Source organism: Pongo abelii, chromosome 16 (assembly GCF_028885655.2).
Source record: "Pongo abelii isolate AG06213 chromosome 16, NHGRI_mPonAbe1-v2.0_pri, whole genome shotgun sequence".
Taxonomy (NCBI): domain Eukaryota; kingdom Metazoa; phylum Chordata; class Mammalia; order Primates; family Hominidae; genus Pongo; species Pongo abelii.
Window position 1 is genome coordinate 52095069 of NC_072001.2, and position 27795 is coordinate 52122863.

Sequence of the window (27795 nt, forward strand, 5' to 3'; positions counted from 1 at the left end):
TTCAGCAGAAATGCCCATATCCACACTGAACTCCTCTCTTTGTCTTGCATGCCAGTTGATACTGCTTTTTAAAAGTCTTCTTTCTAAATATTCATTGAAAACAAACACAAAAACCCTCTTGGTGTCTGCATCCTCTTTAAAACAAAACAAAACAAAAAACACGAGAATCTCTGAACTGTCACTTGGGGAATTAATTTGCTGGCAGTCCCTAGCTACAGAGTAACTAATAGTTTAGTGATGTCTCGGGGAGGATCTTTTCAGTTACAGGTACTTTGTAGAAATACTTCGTTCTGACTAATGGGGCTGAGGTCTCATAAAATGAAGTCTTTCACCTGCTACGTTAGCCAAGGGCTTTCCTGACTCTCTGCCTTTGCTGTTTTTCTCTTTCTTTCTTCCTTTCCTGTCCTGTCCTGTCCTGTCCTGTCCTGTCCTGTCCTGTCCTTTCCTTTCCTTCTCTTTCTTTTCTTTCTTTTCTTTTTTGAGATGGAGTTTTGCTCTTGTTGCCCAGGCTGGAGTGCAATGGCGCGATCTTGGCTCACCGCAACCTCCGCCTCCCGGGTTCAAGCGATTCTCCTGTCTCAGCCTCCTGAGTAGCTGGGATTACAGGCAGGCGCCACCACACCCGGCTAATTTTGTATTTTTAGCAGAGACGGGGTTTCTCTATGTTGGTCAGGCTGGTCTCGAACTCCTGAGCTCAAGTGATCCGGCAACCCTGGCCTCCCAAAGTGCTGGGATTACAGACGTGAGCCATCGCGCCCGGCCTTCTGCCTTTGCTGTTTTTAGTTTTTTTCTGTTAACTTTTTTCTCTGACATCAAGTCCTTAAGCTCTTCCTACTTGGTGGTTTATTACCACCATGTGTCAGTTGATGATATTATACTTTACTACAACTTGAAAATGTTCTTTCATCCTTAAACCAGCAAACAGTGTGTCTTTAGTTACCAGAAAGAAACATGATTTCTTATTATAGAGTCCAGCACAGCTTTGGACTACTTCTCAATGTCTTTGAATGTTTTAATATACTCTAGAGGTTCTTGTATAGCACTGTTGCCCTTATATATTTGAATGAATTAAGACACACTGTTAAAGGCATGCTTCCAATAAGATTAATGAGAAATTTGTTACATGAAAATAGCCTGATCTCTTGTAGTTTAGTCTTTTTTTTTTTTTGAGACAGTCTTGTTCTGTTGCCCAGGCTGGAGTATAGTGGCGCAGTCTCCGCTCACTGCAACCTCCACCTCCCAGGTTCAAGCCATTCTCCTGCCTCAGCCTCCAGAGTAGCTGGGATTACAGGTGCCCGCCACCACGCCCGGTTATTTTTTTGTGTTTTTGGTAGAGACGGGGTGTTTTTGGTGGAGAAGGGGTTTCACCATGTTGGCCAGGCTGGTCTCCAACTTCTGACCTCAGGTAATCCGCCCATCTCAGCCTCCCAAAGTGCCGGGATTACAGGCGTGAGCCACCGTGCCAGGCCTATAGTTTAGTCTTCTACATAGAACATATCCATGTGTAAATTCCTAATGTGTTTCCATTTTATGTGATTGTAATAATAAAGATCAACATTTCTATCTATATTTACCCTGTTTGGGGGAGGATGGTGGTAACAAGTATAGGTACATGTACTAAAAGTGAATAATTGTTTACTGAATTTCCTTAGCGTTCCTTCTTGCTTTTCATGATTTTTATATTATTCATTCATGTAACAAATATTTATTGTTAATATTTAATCTGTGTTATCCACAGAAAAGATCATAATAGATAAGCTCTGCCATTTTCTTGTTTTTCATTTGTGCACAAAATGCAATTATTAGCTTCAAGCAATGTTTTATTTGCAGGAATCTTTTGCAGCCACTTACTCATTCTAGGAGGGATGTATTTTATTAAATCTAAATAGTATAATCCATAAATTCACCTAACCGGTCAAGTATTGCAATATACTGAGAAGGAAAAAAAAATGAATGAATGGTCAGCCTGCTTTCTTGTGGAACTCTTATTCTTTTTCCAGGATGCCTCTTCAACCTCACAAGGCACATGATCCTTTGAGTAAAGGCACTAGTCAACCATATCATACATTTTAGTAAAACTTAATTTTATTTTTATTATTTTTATGTAAAAATCAAATAGAAATTGAAGTTCTAATATTTTCTTTCTGTGTCCCACTCTTGCATGGTACCGGTACCGTAAGACTCTAAATTTCACTGTTCTGGCTTTCTTTGCATTCTTAGCAGTTGTATCTCTTATCTTTACTTTCTCTTTTGGATTAAGTTTTAAAACTTGTTGGATTATTGTTATTTTTGTAGCAGTTTTATTGACATTCACGTATCATATAACTAATTCATTTAAAGTTTGCGATTAAATGGGTTTAGTGTATTCATAGAGCTATGCAACCATCACCATAATCAAATTTAGAATGTTTTCTTCTCACAAAGAACCCAGCCATCCCTTAGATTATCACGCCCCAGAACTCCATTCCCTTTCCCCTCACCTAGCCTTAAACAACTACTGCTCTGTTTTCTGTATTTATAGATTTAGTCACTTTGGGCATTTCAAATGAAGGGAATCATATAAAATGTGTGTTTTTTTGGTGACTGGCTTCTTCCATGTGGCATAATGTTCTGAAGGTTCATGTATCAGTACATCATTTAACATGTATCAGTACATCATTCCTTTTTATGGTCAAATAATATTCTAGTTTATGGATATACATTTTGTTTATACATTCAACAATTGTTGGACATTTGGGTTGCTTCCATCTTCTGGCTCTTATGAATAATGCTGCTGTATGAACACATTCTTGAGTCTCTATTCTACCAGTTGAGCTAGCAGGGTGACACTGAATACATTCTTAATATTAAAAATTTGGATTATTTAAAAGTATATTCAGTAAAGCCTGAAAATCCCACAGTTTCTTTCCTGATTGTCTCTGATTTCTACCCTGGGCTGCCGATTTCTACTTCTCTTCTTAGAAGTTATTCATTTAGTTTGTATCCTTGTAATATTATTGTGTCCTTATATCATTGTTACTATATTTTATAAAAATGATATATTCACAAAAGTCCAATAATTATAATATATTTATTGTTTTTTACTTACTTTTTTCACTTAATCTTTCTCAGATATCTGGTATATCAGTTCATACAGATATATTTCACTATTTTTACTTATTTCATTTCATTTTTTGAGACAGAGTCTCGCTCTGTTGGCTGGAGTGCAGTGGCGCTCTCTTGGCTCACTGCAGCCTCCGCTCTTGGGTTCAAGAGATTCTCCTGTCTCAGCCTTCCAAATAGTTGGGATCACAGGAAAGTGCCACCATGCCTGGCTAATTTTTGTATTTTTAGTAGAGACAGGATTTCACCATATTGGCCAGGCTGGTCTTGAACTCCTGACCTCAAGTGATCTACCCGCCTTGGTCTCCCTGGGATTACAGGCTGAGCCGCTGTGCCCCGGACTATTTCACTGTTTTTAAGGGCTGAGAGTATTTTGTAGTATGAATACCATTATTTATTTAACCACTCAACATTTAGTACTCTTAGATTTCTAATTTTTCTCTCTTGTAAACAATGCTGCAACAAACATCCTTGTGTATGTGTGTGTATATATATATAAAATATATATACACACAAAAATATATATATACATATGTGTATATATATTCTCTGAGCATTTGTGTGAATTTTTTAAAGCTCATTCATGAAAATGGAAGCAGAGCCAAAGGTAATAAACATTTAAAATATTCATAGCTCCTGTCAAATGGCCCTGCAAAAAATATGTTATTGGATTGCCTATTTCTTGCTTTTTTGTTTTGATTTTAAGAGAGAGTCTCACTCTGTTGCCCAGGCTGGAGTGCAGTGGCGTGAACTCGGCTCACCACAACTGCCGCTTGCCAGGTTCAAGCAGTTTTCCTGCCTCAGCCTCCCAAGTAGCTGGGACTACAGGTGCGCACCACCATGGCTGGCTAATTTTTGTATTTTTAGTACAGACAGGGTTTCACTATGTTGGCCAGGCTAGTTTCGAACTCCTGACCTCGTGATCTGCCTGCCTTGGCCTCCCAAAGTGCTGGGATTACAGGCATGAGCCACAGCACTTGGTCTATTTCTTGTTATTTTTAGAAACTCTTTTTATATGTGTGTATTTTTGTATTTATATGTATTTTTAATAGAAACCATTTATATATATTATAAATATAGTTTCTAGTTTAACTTTATGACATCTTTTGTTATGTAGACATTTTATAATTTATGCAGTGTAGTATGTTGAATAATAATGATGATAGCATCTTTGTCTTCACCCTTATTTTAATATGTCATCCAAATGACCACCAGAATGGTGAATAGTAGAAAGGAGAGCTTTATTGGCAATATCAGTTTGTAGACCAGGAAGAGAGAGTCTGCAGTGTGGACTGAAGGTGCTCTAACTTCGAGTAGGGAAGAGGAAGTTTGGGTTTGAGGCCCCACAGAGTCTGTCTTATACAATAGAGTCATACATATTCAGCAGGTTTGGGGGAAAAGCTATACATATTTATGAGGGGAGCCAAGCACATGCGCAGTGGGTAAACATATTTGTAACATACATCCCATGTTCACTTTGTGGCAGGTTCTAGCATTAAAATGAGGTGGAATTTGGTTCTTTACATAACAAGGTGAACTATAGGACACAAAGACAATTAGTGCACAGTCTTTATAGGCTGGCTGAAACTAGCTTAAGGTCTGCAGTTGTTTATCAGAAAAGAATGTTTGTAAGGCTGGTCCTCTGTCCAATCAGAGTTGTAGTGGTCTGGATCGTAAGTCAGAGTTAGGAGGTGTCCAATAGCTCCTATTGCTAGGGGGTTTAGCAAGAGTGTGGTTTTACTTGTAGCCATGAGAATTTAGGAAGTTGTCACACCTCGACCTGTAACTTTTGTTACCTTAACTTTAGAGTCCCCCTTACTTGATAAAGGGACATCTACTTTAGTTTCTCAGATCACAAATGGGAATGCTTCTAATATTTTGCCATCAAATATGATGTTTGCTGTTTCTGGTAAACATCCTTTATTAAATTAGGGACATGCCCTTTTCTAGTAGGTGAGAAAAGAAAAATAGCTCCGAGCCATCTGAGCTATGTTAAGGGAGGAGACCACCTCTCATATTGTCTTATGCCCAATTTCTGCCTCCAAAAAAAGAAGCAAAAACTAAAAGGCAGAAATGAAATCCACAAGCAGGCAGCCCAGTGCCACACCCTGGGCCTGGTAGTTAAAGATCAACCCGTGACCTAATCAGTTATTTGCATAGAAAAGCACTGTGAAGATCCCTGTCCTGTTCTGTTCTGTTCTAATTACCAGTGTATGCATCCCCCCGTCACGTACCCGCTGCTTGCTCAATCGATCATGACCCTCTCATGTGGACCCCCTTAGAGTTGTGATCCCTTAAAAGGGACAGGAATTGCTCACTTGGGGAGCTCGGCTCTTGAGACAGGAGTCTTGCCGATGCTCCCGGCGGAATAAACCCCTTCCTTCTTTAACTTGGTGTCTGAGAGGTTTTGTCTGCGGCTTGTCCTGCTACAATGTGAGATATGCAAAAATTTATCAGGCCCAGAGAGACATGAATATGGCACTTTAGTCACATCCCTCGCCCTCCTTGCACCCGTGTGCCAGGGGGCAATCATTTAAAGGCCTTTTGTTCCTGACTTCCCCTGTTCCTGCTTCCCCTGTTATCTTGATGTTCCTGTAATCTGTGATACAAAGAACAAAGTACAGCCCATCAATAGATTATGCTATTTTAATGTAAATTCTTGGTAAACAAGTTAGGAACCACCCCATTTTTTTCCTTTAAAAACCACTAGTAACTACTGCTAATCAGAGGGTATATTCATGTTAACTTGAATCTATGTTCCTGGGTTGCAATCTTCAAACTTGGCCCAAATAAACTCTGTAGTAAGTTTGCCTCACTTTTTTTGTCTTTAGATCAAAGCATGACAGAGATTTAAAAAATTTTATATTTTATTTTAAAAAATAAGGAATGGCTATGAAAATACATTTGTTTCTTATTTGGATTTTTTGAGAGGATCATGAAGTCATAGAATATTCCTCTTTTTATTCTGTTAGCATAGTTCATTTAATCAACAGATTTCTGGTGCTGATTACCTTCATATTCCTGGAATGAACTCTGCTTGGTCACATAGGTTATTTTAGGTAATTACTGCATTAAATTTACCAACATTTTATTTAGAGTTTTTCTATTTTCACAAGTGAGATTAGCCTATAGTTTGCTTTTGAGGGCCATTCTTGTCAAATGTAAGCATCTGGGTTAGACTAGCCTCCTAAAATGAGATGGGAAACTTTCCACAGCTTCTATTATTTAGAACCATTTATAAAAAGAAAATGCCACTTTTTCCTCGAAGGTCCAACTAACTTGTTGTAACACTTTTTGGGCTTTGTTTCTGACAACTTTTCTGTTTCTTTATTTTTAACCTCTTGTGTCAATTTTAGAAATTTGTATTTTTTCTAGAAAAATCAGCCATTTAAAAATTTTTAAATCTTTTAAAAATTTATATTTGTCTATTATTTCTAGTATTGATTATGTTTAATGACACTCAAAGTTTTTTTCTATATATTTTTTTAAATTGAAGAACCACCTTGTAATTTTTTTATCCAATCTGCTATTTTCCCCTGGTTCAATAAATTTTGCTTTTATCTGCTAATTTGCTTCTTCTAATTTATTTAATTACTTTTTGCTAGGTTCCTGTGTTATATGCATACTTTATTTATTTTCATTATTTATTTTCTTTTTTCTTTTAAATAATTTATGTTAAACCTATTATACCACACAGTATGTTTTAAACACTGCCATATAACTCCCTAATCAGATAAAGCAAAGACAAAAAAGTTTATCTTATTAGAAACAAGATACATCATCACTTATAGTTTTCAAACATTATTGCACTTTAACTTTCATAATTTGACAAAAAATTCATGAAATAATCTACAGACTAGTTTTAACAGACAAAGCAGACATGACTGTCCTAAATTGTTTTTTTAGGTATCAACTTTACAAACATTACTTACATTAGTGGTAACGGTGGAGTTGGAGAGTATTGTGCCTTTTCCAAGATGCACAGTGAGAATCACCAGGAGTGTGTGGAACTTATGACCCTACCAAGGCCACGGATCTTTTGGCCTGCAGATATCAGCCCATGCATCACCCTTTGCTTGTGGACTGGTTTGGTGATCCACTGGGTGGCAGGATTTTTTCTGACAGCTTTATGGAGTGGATGAATGAGGATAACTTCAAACATTTTGTATGTTGAATCTTCACCAAAGTGAGAACTCAGGACTCTTAGCTGGGCATGGTGGCTCACACCTGTAATGCCAGCACTTTGGGAGGCCAAGTTGTGTGGATCACTTGAGGCCAGCCTGGCCAACATGGTGAAACCCCGTTTCTACTAAACATACAAAAATTAGCTGGGTGTGGTGGCACATGCCTATAATCCCAGCTACTCGGGAGGCTGAGGCATAAGAATTGGTTGAACCCAGGAGGCAGAGGTTGCAGTGAGTGGAGATTGTGCCACTGCACTCCAGCCTGGGTGACAGAGCAAGACTCTGTCTCAAAAAAAAAAAAAAAAAGAAATATATATATATATATAGAGAGAGAGAGAGAGAAATAAAATGTATAAATATGTCTGTGTATATGTATAAATAAAAATATATGTACATGTATATCGTGTGTGTGTATATATATATGTGAATTCAGGACTCTTAGAACCCCACAGTGGAATCCAGCTTTCTCGTCTTCAATGGACTTCGAGCATACTTTAGCTGGTTAACACCACAGTGGACAGGCTTGCCATAAGCTGCACCCTTAGGAACTGGGCATTTTCGGCCACCATGGTGCACACGAATCCTATATATAACATAAACTTGCTTGGCCTTGTAGCCCTGTGGGTGCACTTTTTTGGGCTGGGTGGGATGTGGAGCCCTGTGGTAGAGCAGAGAGCTGTCAGTACTGCTAGCAGGGACTCTCCGAAGAAAGTGCATGGTAGACTGCTGCTTCCTCCATAGCTCCTGAATGTACTTGTATGCTGTTATCTTGGCTTACCTGAGGGCTGTTGCCAGACGGAAAGGAAAGAGCCTTTCTCCGCCATTATTTATTTTCTTATATGAATAGAAGGCTAGAAAATTTTCTGAGTGCTATTACGGTTGTGTCTCATGGGTTTTGATATGTAGACCTCTCATTATTATTTTCAAAATAGCTATAGCTGTGGCCTTAATTTCCACTTTCCTTCAGCTTCTTGCTCATTAATTTGCTCTTTAACTCTTTTCATTCTTCTATTCAACCTATATACTATTTTTATTTTCACCATCATAACCTTGTTTTCTAAGATCTCTAATATAATTATAGTTTTATTTTTATGTTTAATTTTTGATCTTGGAGAAATTTATTGTGATGAAAAGAACAAAACAGAGATTCAAATTCACCCTCCTTTCCCAATGATAATTACCATACTTTGAAATTCCATCTCTAACATATATTAAATTCTCAAATATAGCAGTAATAATAGTAATAACTAATAATTATTTTATACTTATAAAACCCTCAAACAAACCTTTGCAGTGAGTTCTAGTATTAGCCTCAGTTTGTAGATGAGGAAACTTGAGGCATGGAGCAACTCATACAAATTAACATAAAAATTCGTGTTATAACCAATTGTTCTTAAATTAGTATTAAAAATTAACATTTTCTGTAATGCCATGCCTCGATATCCTGATATTGAAGAGAAAACAAGCACAGACAGGATGGGGGACTTGCCCAAGGTCACAATGGAAGACTGAAAATACATGTCATAGCTCCTGAAATTTTAATTCATTCATTTCTGCAGTTAGCCACACGGTCTGAGAGAATCAGTCCTTTTATTAAAGTCCATTTCATTCACGACAGTCATAGCTTTGTTTCTCAAGTTCTGTTACTAATACTGCTATTCTTTTTTCTTTGTTTTTTTTTTTTTAAGATTTTAAGTCAAAAGAGCATTCAGAGCACCAGAGTCAGCAATTTGTGCTGCAATACTTTGGCCAATTCCCCCTTTAATGTATGATCTTTGTAGGAGCTCTTATTTTCATATTGAAATGCTCATTGTATTTTTTTGGGGGCATACTTTCAGTGACTGCATTAAGACACAAGGTCTTGTTGGTAGCTCACCTAGAGGTAAAATACAGCTACTTCCCCCAATTACAGCCCTACCATTCATTATTAGAGGGTTAGGTATGAAGTTTAGAAAAACACTGTACACTTCAGTTCTTTCTGTTCTTAGAGAAAAATGCTTTCCTTGTTTCCTTTTATAGCCTCCATGCGTTTGAATTTCTAAGGCAGGAATGTTGTATAGTAAGCCTCTTGGTGGTGAAGCAGTTATAAGCCATGAACAGACTGCCTTCCCAAGGAAGTCTAGGAAAATGACAAAGTTTTATAATTCAAAATAATTTCATTAAGGCACATTTTAGGAGACTTATTCTAACTCTGCTGTTAGCACTTCATGTTATTTGTGTTTGCAGTCCTTATAAAAACAAATTAATAAGGATTCAAGTTCAGGAGAACTTGAATTTTATCTGTATATGATTTTCACAGGCAGAAACATTAACCCCTATTAAGGCTAACAGGATTATCTAAACCAGCAAAGTGGGAGTTATACTTATTGCTCTCTTTCCCACATTTAATTGTACCAATTCCTTTGGATTTGACATTTTAAGTATCACCTTAATTTCACCCTTCTCTACCTATAGCTTTAAAGTACTTTCAGCATTTCTCTCTAGATATATTACAATGAACTGCTATTAGATCTCTATTTCTACAATCCAAATTCCACACACTACCCAGTGAGCTTTTTCAAATGCAAAATTGATGGTTTACTTCATTTTTAAACATCTGTTCACACCCATTGCCTGTATGTTAAAAACCAGGTTTCTCAATATGGCATTATAAGGCCCTTTAAGATCTGAGACTTGATAGCCTCCAACCTCCTCCCCTCCTTTTCTCTTCTGATGTTTTTAGAAACCTAATTGTAGTTTTCTGAATGCTGTATGCTTGGGCCTTTTCATGTCAATTGCCTAGAATGCTTCACCCTACCCCACCTGTCTGACATCATCCTTTAAAATTTATTTCAAACATTACCTCTTTGGGGATCCTTTAATGTACCTTCCCTCTTTTTGATTTATCTTACCGCTCATATCATATTCTGTCATAGCAGGGACTAAATGATGTTTCTCTGTGCTCCCAAAGGACTGTATTTGGCCGACTTATCACTCTGTATTGTCCCTCTGTATTGTGAATTTTGGCTTACCTATTTTCCTCTTTTGCTAGACCCATCCTTCCTTCCTTCCTTCCTTCCTTCCTTCCTTCCCTCCCTTTCCTTCCTTTTCTTTCCTTCCTCTTCCCTCCCTGCTCCCCTCATCTCCTCTTCTTTCTTTTGAGACAGGGTCTCACTCTGTTGCCCAGATTGAAGTGCAGTGGCACAATTATGGCTCACTGCAGCCTTGACTTCCTGGTGATTCTCCCACCTCAGCCTCCTGAGTAGCTGGGACTACAGGCATACATGTGCCATGGTGCCCAGCTAATTTTTTGTATTTTTTGTAGAAATGGGGTTTTGCCTTGTTGCCCAGGCTGGTCTGGAATTCCTGAGCTTAAGTGATCTGCCTTGGCCTCCCAAAGTGCTGGGATTACATACATGAGCCACTGCACCTGGCCAAGTTTTAAATTTCTTAAGGCCAAGGATTCTTATTCATCTCCTTTCAAAGAGTAATTAGTAAAGCATCAGTAAATGTTTCTTTTTTAAAAAAAGACTTTTTTTTTTTTTTTTTTTTTTGAAACAGAGTCTCACTCTGTTGCCCAGGCTGGAGTGCAGTGGTGCCGTGGCACGATCTCGGCTCACTGCAGCCTCCACCTCCTGGGTTCAAGTGATTCTTGTGCCTCAGCCTCCCGAGTAGCTGGGATTATAGGAGCCTGCCACCATGCCTGGCTAATTTTTGTATTTAAAAAAAAATAGTTTTTTATTTTGAAACATTTTCAGACTTATAGAAAAATCAAATAATAGTTGAAAAAATTACTGTATATTCCTCTCCCAAATTCCTCAAACTTAACATTTGACCACATTTGCTTTATCATTCTCTATCTCTGTTTTAATTTTTTTAATTTTTAATTTTTATGGGTACATAATATAGATGTATATATTTATGGGGTACATGAGATATTTTGATACAAGCATACAATGTATAATAATCCCATCAGGGTAAATAGGGTATGCATCACCTCAAGCATTTATCATTTCTTTGTGTTATAAACATTCCAATTATAATCTTTTAGTTATTATAAAATGTAAAATAAATTTTTGTTGACTATAATAACTATTATGCTACCAAATACTAGATCTTACTCATTCTATCTAACTATATTTTTGTACCTATTAACCATCCCCACTCCCTCATCTCTGCTATCCTTCACAACCTCTGGTAACCATCATTCTACTCTCTTTCTCCATGAGTTCAATTGTTTTAATTTTTAGCTCCTGCAGATGAGTGAGAATGTATGAAGTTTGTATTTCTGTGCATGACTTGTTTCACTTAACATAATGTCCCCCAGATCCATCCATGTTGTTGCAAATGACAGGATCTCATTCTTTTTTATGGCTGAGTAGTACTCCATTGTGTGTATATGCCACATTTCTTTATCCATTTATCTGTTGCTGGACACTTAGGTTGCCTCCAAATCTTGGCTATCGTAAATGGTACTGCAATAAACATAGAGTGCGGGTATCTTTTCAATACACCGATTTCCTTTTGGATATATACCTAGCAGTGGGATTGCTGGATCATAAGGTAGTTCTATTTTTAATTTTTTGAAGAACCTCTCAACTGTTCTCGATAGTGGTTGTACTAATTCACATTTCCACCAACAGTGTATGAGGGTTCTCTTTTCTCCACATCCTTACCAGCATTTGTTATTACCTGTTTTTTGGATGAAAGCCATTGTAGCTTGGGTGAGATGATATCTTATTGCAGTTTTAATTTGCATTTCTCTGATGATCAGTGATGTTAATCACTTTTTCATATACCTGTTTGCCATTTTTATGTCTTTTGAAAAATGTTTATTCAGATCTTTTGCCCATTTTTGAATTGAATTATTACATTTTTTCCTATTACATTGTTTAAGCTCATTACATTTTCTGGTTTTTAATCCCTGTCAGATAGTTTGCAAATATTTTTTCTCATTCTGTAGGTTGTCTCTTCACTGCATTGATTTTTTTCCTTTGCTGTGCAGAAGCTTGTTAACCTGATGTGATCTGATTTGTCCATTTTTGCTTTGGTAGCCTTTACTTTTAGGACATTAGACAAAAAAAATCTTTGCTCAAACCAATGTCCTGGATGTTTCCCCAATGTTTTTTGTCTGTCTTTTCAAAATACTAACTTCTCCTTTTGTTTATCTTTTGTATTTTTTGCTTTAATTTCATTTATTTTTGCTCTCATCTTTATTATTTCTTTTCTTATACTAATTTCGGGTTTGGCTTTCTCTTGTTTTTCCATGCTAAGATGCGTCATTAGATCATTTATTTGGTGTTTTTCTACTTTTTTGATGTGGGCATTTATTTCTATAAAGTTTCCTCTTAGCATTCCATCACTGTAACCCAAAGGTTTTGCTGTGTTGTATTTCCATTTTTATTTGTTTCAAGAAATTTTTAAATTTTCTTCTTAACTTCTTCATTGACCTACTGGTCATTCAGGAACATATCGTTTAATTGTGTTTATATAGTTTCTAAAGTTCCTCTTATTGATTTCTAGTTTTATTCCATTGTTGTCAGAAAAGATACATGATATGATTTCATTTTTTTGAATTTTTAAAGACTAGTTTTGGCTGGGCATGGTGGCTCACGCCTGTAATCCCAACACTTTGGGAGGCCAAGGCGGGTGGATCACTTGAGGTCGGGAGTTTGAGACCAGCCTGACCAACATGGAGAAACCCTGACTTCACTAAAAATACAAAATTAGCCGGGCGTGGTGGCGCATGCCTGTAATCCCAGCTACTTGTGAGGCTGAGGCAGGAGAATGGCTTGAACCCGGGAGGCGGAGGTTGCAGTGAGCCAAGATCATGCCATTGCACTCCAGCCTGGGCAAGAAGAGTGAAACTTTGTCTCAAAAAAAAAAAAAAAAAAAAGACTAGTTTTGTGGCCTAACATATGGTCTGTTTTTGAGAATGAACCATGTGCTGAGGAGAGGAATGTGTATTCTGCCACCGTTGGATGAAATGTTCTGTAAATAACTATTAGGTCCATTTGGTATAGTGCAGATTACGTCTCATGTTTCTTTGTTGATTTTCCGTCTGGATGATCTGTCCAGTGCTGAAAGTGGAGTGTTGAAGTCTCCAGCTATTATTGTTTTGGGGCCTATCTCTCTTTTTAGCTCTGATAATATTTGTTTTATATATTTGGATGCTCCAGTATAAGGTACATATATATTTACAGTTGTTACATTCTCTTGCTGAATTGACCCCTTTATCATTATATAATGACCTTCTTTTTCTCTTCTTATAGTTTTTTTTTTGAAATCTATTTTGTGTGATATAAGTATAGCTACACCTGCTCTTTTTTGGTTTCCATTGGCATGGAATATCTTTTTTCATCCCTTTTCTTTTTCAGTCTATGTGTGTCTTTAGAGGTGAAGTTTGTTTCTTGTAGGCAACAGATCATTGGATTTTGTTTTGTTTTTAATCCATTCAGCCATTCTATGTCCTTTGACTGGAGAGCTGAGTCCATTTACGTTCAATGTTATTGTTGATAAGTAAGGACTTTTCTGCCATTTTATTATTGTGTTCTTGTTGTTTTGTAGTCTTCTCTTCCTTCCTGTCTCGCTTTTTGTGAAGGTGATTTTCTCTGGTTTCTAATTTCTAGCTTTTTATTTTTTGTGTATCTGTTTTGTGTTTTTTATTTGAGGTTACCATGAGGCTCGCAAATAACATCTTATCACCCATTTTTTAAAACTGATATTAACACCGATTACAAAAAGAAACAAACAAGAAAAGAGAAAACTAATAACACTTCAACTTCATCTACCTTCTTTTTTAACTTTTTGTTGTTTTTATTCATATCTTATTGTCTATGTCTTGAGAAGTTATTGTAGTTATTATTTTTGATGGGTTCATGTTTTAGTCTTTCTACTCAAGATATAAGTAGTATACCTACCACAATTGTAGTGTTACAATGTTCTGTGTTTGTGTCCTTCTTATTACCAGTGAATTTTCTATCTTCAGATGATTTCTTTTTTAAAAAAATTAACTTTTACTGTTGATATGTGGGTATATGTGCACATTTGTTATATGGGAATATTGTGTGATGCTGGGTTTTGGGGCCTGTATTCTGTCATTCAGGTAATAAGCATAGTACCTGATAGTTTTTCAACCCATACCCCACTGCTCCTCTCCTCCCTCTAGTAGTCTGGAGTGTCTTTTGTTTCCATGTTTATGTCCATGTGTGCTCAATGTTTAGCTCTTACTTATAAGTAAGAACATGTGATATTTTGTTTTCTGTTTGTGTGTTTATTTGCTTAGGATAATGGCTTTCCACTACATCCATTTTACTGCAAAGAATATGGTATTACTCTTTTTTATGACTGTGTAGTATTACAGGGTGTTTATGTGCCACATTTTCTTTATCCAGTCTACCATTGATAGGCACCTGGGTTTGATTCCATGTCTTTCTTACTGTGAATAGCACAGCAATGAACACATGAGTACATTTGTCTTTTTGGTAGAATGATTTATTTTCCTTTGGATGTATACCCAGTAATGGGATCGCTGGGTTAAATGGTAGGTCTGTTTTAAGTTCTTTGAAGAAACTCCAGACACTGGCTAATTTACATTTCTGTCAACAGTGTATAAATGTCCCCTTTTTCTCTGCAGCCTCATCAGCATCTGTTAGTTTTTGACACATTTTGTTAACAGCCATTCTGACTAGTGTGAGATGGGTATCTCATTGTGGTTTTGGTTTTGATTTGCATTTCTTCAGATGATTTCTTATTGCTTATTAACAACCTTTTCTCTCAGTTTGAAGTTTCTTCAGCATTTCTTGTAGGATATGTCTGCTGTCAGTGATGGCAGTTTTTGTCTGTCTCAGAAAGTCTTTGTTTCTTTTTCATGTTTGAAGGATATTTTTGCTGGATATACTATTCTAGGATAAACATTTTTTTCTTTGAGCACTTTAAGTATGTCTTGCCATTCTCTCCTAGCCTGTAAGGTTTCCACTGAGAAGTGTGCTGACAGTTGTAATGGAGCTCCTTTATATGTTACTGGTTTCTCTTCTCTTCCTGCTTTTAGGATCCTTTCTTTATCCTTGACCTTTGGGAGTTTGATTATTAAATGTCTTGAGGTAGTCTTATTTGGGTTAAATCTGCTTGGTGTTCCATAACCTTCTTGTGCTTGAATATTGATATATTTCTCTAGGTTTAGAAAGTTCTCTTTTATTATCCCTTTGAATAAACATCCTATCCCAGTCTCTCTCACTCTCTATGCTTTTTCAGGCCAATAAATCTTAGACTTGCCCTTTAGAGGCTATGTTCTGTAACTTGTCGGCATGTTATATTCTTTTTTATTCTTTTTTCTTTTGTGTCCTTTCACTGTGTATTTTCAAATACCCTGTCTTCAAGCTCACTAATTCTTTCTTCTACTTGATCAATTCTGCTATTGAGTGACTCTGATGCATTCTTCAGTATTTCAATTGAGTGTTTCACTCTAGAATTTCTGTTTGATTCTTTTAAATTATTTTAATCTATTTGTTAAATTTATCTGATAGGATTCTGAATTTTTTCTCTGTATTATCCTGAATTTTTTTTCTTTTTTTTTTTGAGACGGAGTCTCACTCTGTCGCCAGGCTGGAGTGCAGTGGTGCAATCTCAGCTCACTGCAACCTCCGCCTCCCGGGTTCAAATGATTCTCCTGCCTCAGCCTCCGAGTAGCTGGGACTACAGGTGTGCGCCACCACACCCAGCTAATTTTTGTATTTTTAGTAGAGACAGGGTTTCACCATGTTGGCCAGGATGGTCTCCATCTCTTGACCTCATGATCCGCCCGCCTTGACCTCCCAAAGTGCTGGGATTACAGGTGTGAGCCACTGCGCCTGATCTATTATCCTGAATTTTGTTGAGCTTCCTCAAAACAGCTATTTTGAATTCTCTGTATGAAAGGTCACTTGTCCCTGCCACTCTGGGAATGGCCACTGGTGCCTCATTTAGTTCATTTGGCAATGTCATATTTTCCTTGATGGTCTTGATGCTTGTGGATGTTCACCGATGTCTGGACATTGAAGACTCAAGTATTTATGGTAGTCTTTGCAGTCTGGATTTATTTGTATCCTTTTTGGGCAGGCTTTCTAGGTATTTGAAGGGAACTGAGTATTATGATCCAAGTCTTTGGTCACTGCAGCTATATCTTTATTAGGGGGTACCCCACACCAAGTAACACTGTCTCTTGCCTTCTTGTAAAGGTACTGCCTTGGTGGTGGGTAAGATCTGGGAGAATTCCCTGGATTACCAGGCAGAGTCTGTTATTCTTTACCATCATTTTCCCCCAAAGAGAATTTCTTTCTCCATGCTGAGTTTCCTGGAGTTGGGGGATGGGAGACAGAAGTACACTTGTGACCACTGTCACTGGGACTGCACTGGGTCAGACCCAAAGTTCACACAGCACTGGGTCTTGCCTGAGGCCTGCAGAAACCATGTCATGGTTACCACTGATGCTTCCTCAAGGCCCAAGCAGGTGGCAAACCCAGCCAGACTTGTGGCCTTCTCTTTAGGGTGATGAGCTCCCTCTCAGCCCAGGATCGGTCCAGAAATGCTGTCTAGGAGTCAGGGCATAGAGTAAGGAACCTTAGGAATCTACGTGGTGCTCTATTCCAATGTGGCTGAGCTGGCACCCAAGCTGCAAGCCAAAGTCCTTCCCACTCTTCCCTCCTCTTTCCTTAAGCAGAAGTATTTCCCTGTGGCCACCTCCCCCAGCCTGTAGCAAGTAATGCCTGGTTATTGCTGATGTTTACTGCCTGGCTACCACTGTTTACCCAAGGGCTCTTCTGTCAGCTTGTAGTACATGCTGCTGGGCCTGGGATGCTCCCTTCAGGGTAGTGAGCTCTTCTCTGGTCCAGCACGGGTCCAAAAATGCCATCCAGGAGCCAAGTCCTAGAATTGTGGACCCCAGGAGTCCTTGGGTGGTCTGCATCACAGTAACCAGGCTGATACCCATGCTTCAGGTTAATCTTCCTTCTTTCCTCAAGCAGAACGAGTCTCTTCCCATGGCCATCACACTGGGAATGCACACGGCCACCCAAGGCCTATGACAAGTACTACCTGGCAACCACTGATGATTATTCAAGGTCTGACAGCTCTTTAGTCAGCAGGTGATGAATTCTCCCAGGACTAGTTCTTTCTCTTCAAGGCAGTAGATTCCCCTCTGACCCAGGATGTGTAGAAATGTTGTCAGGGTTTACAGCCTTATAAAGGCTTAGAGTGCCTTTCAGATTTGTTAAGGAACCTGTTGTGCTTTAGCCCATGGTGGTTGGGCTAGCTAGAACTTACTTTCAGGCTGCTGGGATGGGCAATTTCCCTCTAGCTAGGGCTGGTCTAAATGCTCCTTCCATGGGCACTGGCTGATTTCTGCACTGTTACTTTCTACTGTTACAGGACAGCACTGAATTCCAAAGCAAAGCCCCATAATCACTATACTCCTCCATGTGCACAGATTCTCTCTCCATGCTACATGGCCACCACCATTGCTGGGGGATAAGAGAGCGGTGGTGTCAATGATTCAAGACTATCTTTCCAGCCGTCTTCAGTGTCTCTTTCCTTGACATGATTTTAAAACCAGATGTTGTGATTACTCAGCTGATTTTGGGTTCTTAAGAAGGTGCTTTCTTCTGTGGCTAGATAGTTGTTCAACTTGGTATTTCTGCAGGAGGATGATCCCTAGAGGGTTCTATTTGGTTATCTTGCTCCTATCCCCTTATAATTTTTTTCCTGAACAGTTTGAGATTAAGTTGAGGACCTGATTCCTGTTAGAAGACAAAATCTCAACTAATTTAATTAAATGCTCTGATTAGCTTTTATTATTATTTTCAATTCCTGAATTGGGCAGCATCTAAAAATAGAGAGGTGCTAGGCTAGGCATGGCAGAACAGTTGGTTTTTACAAAATAGCTTGAAGAAGAACAAGGAAACAGCATAATAAAAAGCAGATTGGTTAACATCAGGTTACTTCAGGTTCTTTTTCTTGTAAGGGTTAAAACAGAGGGGACTTCCTTACCATGCAGGCTAAAACTGGCCTGTTTAGGAATTTGGCTACCATGTATCCCCTGCTTTTTTATAGATCAGATAAACAATTTAGTTTTGGTTTGGTGATGTGGAACTTTAGCATGAATGACTCTATTTTGGTTTGGTTTACTGGGGCCTAGTGAAGGAACTCAGCCCAAAACAATGGTCTTCCATAAATTTTATTTAACATGCTCTTTTAACCTTAAATACTGGAATGCGTATTTCCTAAACACAAGGACATTCTTTTATATAATCGGAGCATAATGATTAAAATTAGGAAATTAACATTGATAGAACAGTATTATCTAATTGACAGACCTGAAGTGTCTGTCAGTTATCCTACTAATGTTCTTTATAGCAAAATACAGCATACGTTGGTGGATACATTCCAAGACCCCTCAGTAGATGCCTGAAACCACAGATAGTACTGAATCCTATATATATTTGCTCTTTTCCTATATATAAATACCTATGATAAAGTTTAATTTATAAATTAGGCATAGCAAGAGATTAACAATAATAACTAAAAATAAAATAGAACAATTTTAACAGTATGCCAACATCACTACTCATAGGCTTTGGGGTCATTATTAAGTAAAATTATGGTTACTTGAACACAAGCACTGCAAGATAGAGACAATACAGAGTCAAGCTGATAATGAGATGACTACCAAGTGACTAGTGGGTGGGTAGCATACATAGTGTGGATATGCTGGACAAAGGGAAGACTCATGTCCTGGGTAGGACAAAATGGGACAGTGTGAGATTTTATTATGCTACTCAGAATGTTGTGCAATTTAAAACTTAGGAGTTATTTATTTCTGTATTTTTCCATTTAATATTTTCGGACCATGGTTGACAGCAGATAACTGAAGCCACAGAAAACAAAACCACAAATAAGGGTGGACTGCTATAGTTTTTCGTGTTTCAAGATCCAATCTAGGATGTATACTATACTTACTTGTTGCCTCTTTAATCTTTTTTATTGTGGAATACTTCCTCAGCCTTTCTATGTGTTTTATGAGCAGCTATTTTACAGAATATTCCTCAGCTTGAGTTTTAGGGAAAATTGTGAAAAACTTCGAAATGGACTGAAAGATTATCAGGTATCTTCAAAGGAAAACTAGAAGTTGTCTAGTATACCCTTTCAAATTATCTGATTTCTATGTGAGTTCTGAGGCTTTCATTGTATTCATGCATTCATGGTATTTTACACCTCTATAGGTCATATAAAACTGATAGCAATGCAAATGATTTTTTTTTTCCATAGAAATTGCAAATTGCATCTGGTGGAATGCAACTGATTGCCCCCTGGCTGTTAATGTTTTCAATTTTTTTTGTATATATTTCTAAATGCATATTGGCCATTCCTTATTTTACTGTATATGGGTGAGACTTTGGATTCTTTTTTCTGATTGGTTATAACATCTTACCAGTTCTGTCATTAATTACTGAGATAAATAAAATCTTTAACATATGTTCATTTTATATGTCATGATGATATTTGTCAAAAGACAAAAGCACAACAAATTTAGTTTTGTTAAAGCAAATTAAATATGGCCTGAGAAGACCTCTCTAATTCTAAGTTTGAGTCCTTGTGGATGAACTGCAACCTAACTTAAAAGGTAGACAAGATTGAAAACCTAACTTAAGAGTATGCTCCTGTAACAATAGTTGATTCTTGGCCAATCCCAGCAGCCGTACTTCAACCAGTCATACACTGCTGTGTTCAAACTGTGTTCGAATAAGGCAAATGTGAAACTGTAGGGAATTCGGTTGTTTCTGTATCTCACTTCTGATTTCTGTGTTACTTCCCTTTTTTTATCTATAAATTTGTTCTAACCATGAGGCATCCCTGGAGTATCTCTGAATCTACTGTGATTCTGGGGGCTGTCCAATTCATGAATTATTCATTGCTCAGTTAAACTCCTTTAAATTTAATTTGACTGAAGTTTTTCTTTTAACAGTTTAAAGACCTTACTTGGTGTTATTTGCAATTCTAGAATTGGGCAGCACTTCATTCTATAAAATAGAATAAGTGTTCCAATGGGCTAAACAGAGGAGGTTGGTTTTATAGACAAAGGGTTGAAAAAAGCAGAAACAAAGAACAAAAAGTGGATTGGTCATTTTAATGTTAATTTCCCATTAAGGGAGGAATAGGGAAAAAAATAATACAAAAATAACTGGTTGGTCAACATCAGGCTTCTTAGGTTACTTTTTGTTGTTAAAGGCAAAGGGAACTTTATTATTGTGCTGACTGAGACTGGTCTGTTTGGGAAATTTGGCTATTGTCTCTCTCTCTCTCCTGATTTCTTGGAAAGTCAGATAACAACTTAGTTTTGGTTTCCTGATGTGGAAATTTAGCACCAGTACTACATTTTGGTTTGGTCTGTTGGATCTAGTGCAACAGCTTAGTCTAAAACAATGGCCTCCTATAATTTTCATTTAACATACTCTAAAGTAATTTCTCCCTTAATGAGTTTGTCTAATATTTCTTCATGGTTAGATTCAGCTTATGTATTTTTAGGAGGAATACAACAAAAGTGATTTTGTTTCTTTAGTACATCATATCAAAAGGCACATGATGTATATGTCCCATTACCAATTCTGTTAACCTAAATCACTTAAGGAGGTGTCTGCTGGTTTTTCCACTGTACAGTTACTGTTTTCTCTTCTGTAATTTATAAGTATCTTTTGGTGAAAGACTTTGAGAATATGTTGGTATCCTATTTCTTACCAAATTTTCATTTACTGATTTTAGCATCCATTGTTGATTCTTGCCTGAATCACTTATTACCACAATGATCTCTAAGTGGTGATTTTCTGTGTTTTTTTTTCCCATACTTTTTCATTTATTAATTGGCATTCTACTGTAAGGAAATGCTTTTCCTTTTCTTCGTTTTATATCACTATGGACTCGGGTTTTAATTTTATTCTATGGATTCTAATGTTTCCATTATTTTTGTATTTATTTTGATGCTCAATTGTTTCAGGGTCAGATTTGGGCAATGGGAACCTCTTCAGGTGGGTTTCTGTGTCATTGCGACATGTCATTATCATTGAGCACTTCCTTACTTTCTGGCACAGAAGGATGTTTCAGGTTTATATTGTATTGTCTCTCTCCAGTTCTGGAATCAGCCGTTTCTTTAAGGAACTGTAATTTCTTTTGAAATAAAGATCTGGGCATTAGAGATGCTCATTGCTAATATGATAGTAATTATCCCAGGCCATCTCAGCAGATAAAGCACTTTGCTTTTTTCTTTTAACATAGTATTTCTGGAAATCGCTAGATCAACATTTCTAGAAATGATGTTCTTTTTAACAGTTTCATTGCACTTCATTTTGGAAACAAGTCAGAATTTATTCAAACATTGTCCTATGTAAGAGTGTTTAGATTGTTTCCAGTATTTTGCGATTATAAACTATTCTGCAATGAATATTATATATGTATATGTGTATATATATACACATATATATATTTATATTGTTGGAGGTGTATCTTCAGGGCAAATTCTTAGACCTTTACCTTTGCTAGGTAAAAATTAATCCCTATGTATTTTTGTTAGACAATGCCCAGTTCCCCTCTGAAAGCATTGTACCAAATTTGTATTCCCAAAACAGTATATAATAGAAGAGTGCCTGTTTACCCAGAACCTCAACATCAGAATGCATTGTTACTTTTTAATTTTCACCATCTGATAGTATCTCAGTGTAGTTTTAATTTGTATTTCTATCTCAAAGTTAAGGCTGAACATCTTTTCATATGTTTAAGGGCCTTTTTAAAATTTTTTCTTTTAGAGACAGGTCACCCTATGTGGCTTAAGCTAGTCTCTAACTCCTGGCCTCAAGCAATCCTTCTGCCTTGGCATCCCCAAGTACTGGGATTACAGGTGTGGGCCACTGTGACTGGCCTAGGGTCATTATGAAACTATCTTTTGTTATGAATTTTCTGTTTATATCTTTTTTTTTTTTTTTTTTTTTTTGACAGAATCTCGCTCTGTTGCCCAGGCTGGAGTACAGTGGTGCAATCTTGGCTCACTGTAACCTCCAGCTCCTGGGTTCAAGCAATTCTGCTTCAGCCTCCCAAGTAGCTGGGACTGCAGGCATGTGCCACCACTCCTGGCTAATTTTTGTATTTTTAGTAGAGACAGGGTTTCTCCATGTTAGCCAGGCTGGTCTCGAACTCCTGACCTCAGGCAATCCACTTGCCTTGGCCTCCCAAAGTGCTGGGATTACAGGCGTGAGCCACCATGCCCGACCTGTTTATACCTTTTACACATTTTTCTATCAAGGCTTTGGTCTTTTTTCCCATGGTTTTTAAGAGGCTTTTTTTTTTTTTTTTTTTTTTAATGTAAGGGATATTATCTCTTTATCTACAATATATGTTATTTTCTGTTCGTTGTTTTTTAAATTTTGTAGTGTTTTTGCCATAAACGTTTTAAAACGTTTTTATATAGTCAACTCTATCAAATTTAAAAAATTTGCCTCTATTTTGAGTCATATTAGAAAACCTTTCCCTTAAGCCTGCGTTATATTGAAATTCACTTGTGTTTTCTTCTAGTTTTCTGTAGTTTCTTTTTTACATTTAGACTCCTGATCCATTTGGAGATTATTATTGTGTATGGTGTAAGATATGGATCTAATTTTACCTTTTCCCAGAAGTCTAACCAATTGTACTAGCACTCTATTTTTTTATTTTTTTATTTTTTTTTGAGATGGAGTCTCACTCTGTTGCCCAGGCTGGAGTGCAGTGGTGCAATCTCAGCTCATGGCAACCTGTGCCTTCTGGGTTCAAGTGACTCTTCTGCCTTAGCATCCCAAGCAGCTGGGATTACAGGCACGTGCCAACACGCCCAGCTAATTTTTTGTATTTTTAGTAGAGATGGGGTTTCACCGTGTTAGCCAGGATGGTCTTCATCTCTTGACCTCGTGATCCACCCACCTCAGCCTCCAAATGTGCTGGGATTACAGGTGTGATGTACTAGAATTCTTTATTAAAAATTTACCTTTGTGGGCTGAGTGCAGAGGCTCATGCCTGTAATCCCAGCACTTTGGGAGGCCAAGAGGGGGAGATCACGTGGTCAGGAGTTCAAGACCAGCCTGGCCAATATGGTGAAACCCCATCTCTACTAAAAATACAAAAATTATCCAGGCGTGGTGGCACACACCTGTAGTTGCAGCTACTCGGGAGGCTGAGGCAGAAGAATCGCTTGAATCAGGGAGGCAGAGGTTGGAGTGAGTCGAGATCCGCCACTGCACTCCAGCCTAGGTGACAGAGTGAGACTACGTCTCAAAAAAAAAAAATTTACCTTTGTGTCATGATTTGAGATGCCACCATCATCATATATTAAATTTTTATTTGAATCTGTTTCTGGACATGGTATTATTCCACTGAAGTCTGCTAGTCTATTTATGTGCTGATATCTCACTGTTTTCATTACGGAGGCCTTATAGTATGTTTTAATGTTTGGTAAGGTTTCTCCTCTCTCAAAGCAGGGTTTTTTTGTTTTTGTTTTTTCTTTTTTTAGTGTTTTGCCCACTATTGTTACATATTTGTTTTTCTTTTCTTTTTTTTTTTTGAGATGGAGTTTCACTGTTATTGCCTGGGCTGGAGTGCAATGGCGCAATCTTGGCTCACCGCAACCTCTGCTTCCCAGGTTTAAGCGATTCTCCTGTCTCCCGAGTAGCTAGGATTACAAGCATGTGCCACCATGCCCAGCTAATTTTGTATTTATACTAGATATGGGGTTTCTCCATGTTGGTCAGGCTGGTCTTGAACTCCCGCCCTCAGGTGATCCCCCTGCCTTGGCTTCCCAAAATGCTTGGATTACAGGTGTGAGCCACCATGCCTGGCCACATATTTGTTTTTCGTATGATCTTTTTAGCTAACTTGTCTATCTCCATAAGAAAAGCTTATTGGTATTTTTTGGGAGATTTAGTTGAATTTGTAAATTAACTTTGGGAGAACTACATCTTTATGATGTTGTATCATCTTATCCAAAACAGGGATATCTTTTCATTTCTTTTTTTTTTTTTTTTTATTTGAGATGGAGTCACTCTGTCACCTGTGCTGGAGGCTAGCGTGCAAGTGGCACAATCTTGGCTCACTGCAACCTCCGCCTCCTGGGTTGAAGTGATTCTCCTGCCTCAGCCTCTGGAGTAGCTGGGATTACAGGTGCGTGCCACCATGCCTGGCTAAGTTTTTGTATTTTTAGTAGAGATGGTGTTTCACTATGTTGGCAAGGCTGGTCTGGAACTCCTGACCTCGTGATCCACCCGCCTTGGCCTCCCAAAGTGCTGGGATTACAGGCATGAGCCACAGTGCCCAGCCCATTTCTTTAAGTCTATTTGTCTTTCAAGAATGTTTAAAAACTTTTCTTAAATAGATTTTGCACGTTTATTAAGTTTGTAAGCATTTAGTGTTTGTTGGTGCTAACATTAATTATATTTTCTTTACCATTCTAGTCTCTAATTGGTTTTTGTTTTTGCATATGAAGTCTACTGATTTCTGTATATTAATCTTACATCCTGTTACCTTAGTGAATTCTTTTATTATCCAAGTTGGTTTTATCATTAATTCTCTGTGGTTTTCCAGAAATTTATTACTGACATTATAAGGCTTTCTGGGGGAGCATGTCAGGTTGCCTAAGCTGGTCCAAAACTGGTTTGAAAGAGCAGGGAAAGGAGACTGACTTGGGGTTTTTATGATGGTTAGAGGGTAGAGCCAAGGAGAGGATTTCTACATGTGGTTTGGCTGGTGGCAAAAGAGGGGCTTTTTTTTTTTTTTTTTTTTTTAATCCCTTTGCTTAATGTGAGGTAGAAAGGGGAAAGAGGGAGAGTTAAGGTCTAAAAGCTGACAGTAGTCAAACATCAAAAATGGAATCAGACTATTATAGTTTCTGATATATTTGGATAGAGGTCTGCAAAGTCATTTCTTATTTTAAAAAAAGTCTTCTGTTTAGTAGTATTTTCCCTTTGTTATTTTTTTATTTTGTACATTTGTGCTTTATCCCCCATATTATTAATTCATTAGCTAATGGCTTATCTTGTTAACATTTTTTCTAAAACCGCAGGCTTTGAATTTATTAATTTAGGTCTGCTGTTTTCTACTCCCCATATCATTACTTTCTGTTCTTATCTTTTTTGTGTCATTCTTTTTGTTTATTTTCTAGCTTATGGAGCTGAGAATTTAGTTTTCTATTATCATTTTTCATTTTTACCGCTAAAGCGTTTAGAGCTATGGAGTTTTCTGACTGCTTTAAATGTATCCCATATATTTTTTATGAGTAGAGCTTTTAATGTTATCATTATTTTTAGATTCTATCTTTCACTTCATTTCCCCTTTCACCCAAGAGTTGTTTAAAAGACACTTAAGAAATTTGCAGGTAGGAAGACCTTTTTGTTATTTTTCTTGTTAATAATTTCTAGTTCTATTGCATTGAGTGTTGTTTGTATTATTTCTACTTTATGGAATTTACTAATGTTTCATTGTAACCAAATATATGATCAGTATTTGTGAATGTTCCATGTACTCTTGAGAAGTTATATTGCCTATTATCAGGGTAAAATGTCTGATACATGTATACATCCATAAAATTTACTTTATCAAGTTTATTGAGTCTTTTCTCTGTGCTTTTGGACTCCTTGATATACTAAGGTGTCTTATAATCTCTTATTGTTAATGTATTTCTACCTGTATTTCCTTACATTGCCTTGTAGTTTTGCCTTATACAAGTAATTGCTGTTTCATTTGGGATATTTCTTAACTGCCGTATCTTCATTTTGATTTGTGGCTCTCAGCATTAAGAAATATCCTTCTGGTAGGCTGAGGCAGGAGGATCACTTGAAGCCAGAAGTTTGAGACCAGCCTAGGCAACATAGTGAGACTATGCCTCTACAAAAAATTAAAAAATATTTTAGCTAGGCATGGCAGCATGCCTCTGTAGTTCTCCTGAGGCTGAGATCGCAGGATTGCCTGAGCCCAGGAGTTCTAGGCTGCAGTGAGCCATGATCATGCCACTGCCCATTGAATTTTAGCCTGGGCAACAGAGCAAGTCCCTATCTCTCTCTCTCTAAAGAACGGTATCCTTCTATGCACATTTAATGTGTAAGTTTAAATTCTACAATTTTGATCAGGATTACTACTTGTTTTCTTATTGTTTTCATTTGCCTATAATACCTTTGCCGATTTCTTGATATTTAGTCTTTCGGAATCACCTTGTTTTAGTTATGTGTCTAGTATACAGCATAATACATTCAGTCCTATTTTAGGAGCAAAATTGCAAATCTTTATGTTTTAATAGTTGAGGCTCATTCACATCTATTAATGTGACTAATATGTTTGATTTCAGTTCTGTCATATTATTTTATACAGGTTGAGTATCCCTTATCCAAAATGCTTGAGACTAGAAGTTTTTCAGATTTCAGATTTATTGGATTTTGGAATATTTACATATACATAATGAGATATATTGGGGACAGCACCCAAATCTAAACATGAAATTTATTTGTTTCATATACACTTTATTCACATAGCATGAAGGTAGTTTTATACAATATTTTAAATAATTTTATTTATGAAAGTTTGTGTTAAATACTTAAATGTGGAATTTTCCACTTATGACATCATGTCTGTGCTTAAAAAGCTTCAAATTTTGGAATGATTTGGATTTTGAAATTTTGAATTAGGGATGCTCAACCTGTAATTATATACTATGGTACATTTTATGTTTTTCTTTATCTAACAGATATTTTTCTTTTCTCCTTTAGTTTTGAAATTTCTGTGGTATTTAAGAGGATTTTTATTTTTGTTTTATTGGTTACCTTTGTACTTATATTTTTTAAACACCCTTAGAAAATACGGGAATATTTTCTTATTTAACTTCTACTATCTGCTTTGTCAGTTTTTTTTTTTTTTCCAGTGGTGGTTGTTGAAAAGCACTAATATTTTATGTCATTTTTTCTCAAATCCAGACAAATAACCTCAGTTGTTTCAACAAACTTCTCCATAAAATAGAAGAAGCTGGGCAGAGAGCAGCAAGATTTATCAACAGCATCATTAAAATTACCCAGTGCCCTAACATTACTTCCTGTCCTGACACAAGCTAAACACTTAATTACCTACCATCTCTCATTGCTTGTGATGTATTCTTTTTTTTTTTTTTTTTTTTTGAGATGGAGTTTCACTCTTGTTGCCCAGGCTGGATGGAGTGCAATGGCACGGCCTCTGCTCACTGCAACCTCTACCTGGGCCTGTAATCCCAGCTTGTGATGTATTCTTATTCACCTGCTACAGACTGGAAATGATATTGAACCTAGGAACTAAGATATAATCATAACTACCATTTATTAAACACATACTTCATGCCAATGCTGGGCTGGACACTGTTCCAAATGACCTTATTAATCTTCCCAACAAATCTATGGGATATATGTTTCTATCCCATTTAAAGGTGAATGAAATTAATGAATTTCATCATGTGTAGAGAAGAGTTTTAAGC

The 27795-nt window shown here is 37.1% G+C and overlaps 1 protein-coding gene across 12 annotated transcripts in view; it reads left to right on the top strand.

Moving 5' to 3' along the window:
* GALK2 (galactokinase 2) overlaps window positions 1-27795 on the top strand; it is a 172105-nt gene that overhangs the window by 14915 nt on the left and 129395 nt on the right. Inside the window, exon 1 of one of the 12 annotated variants that reach the window (XM_054531152.2) lies at window positions 24388-24470. The gene's annotated coding sequence lies outside the window, so the exon portion shown is untranslated. 12 annotated transcript variants of the gene reach the window in all.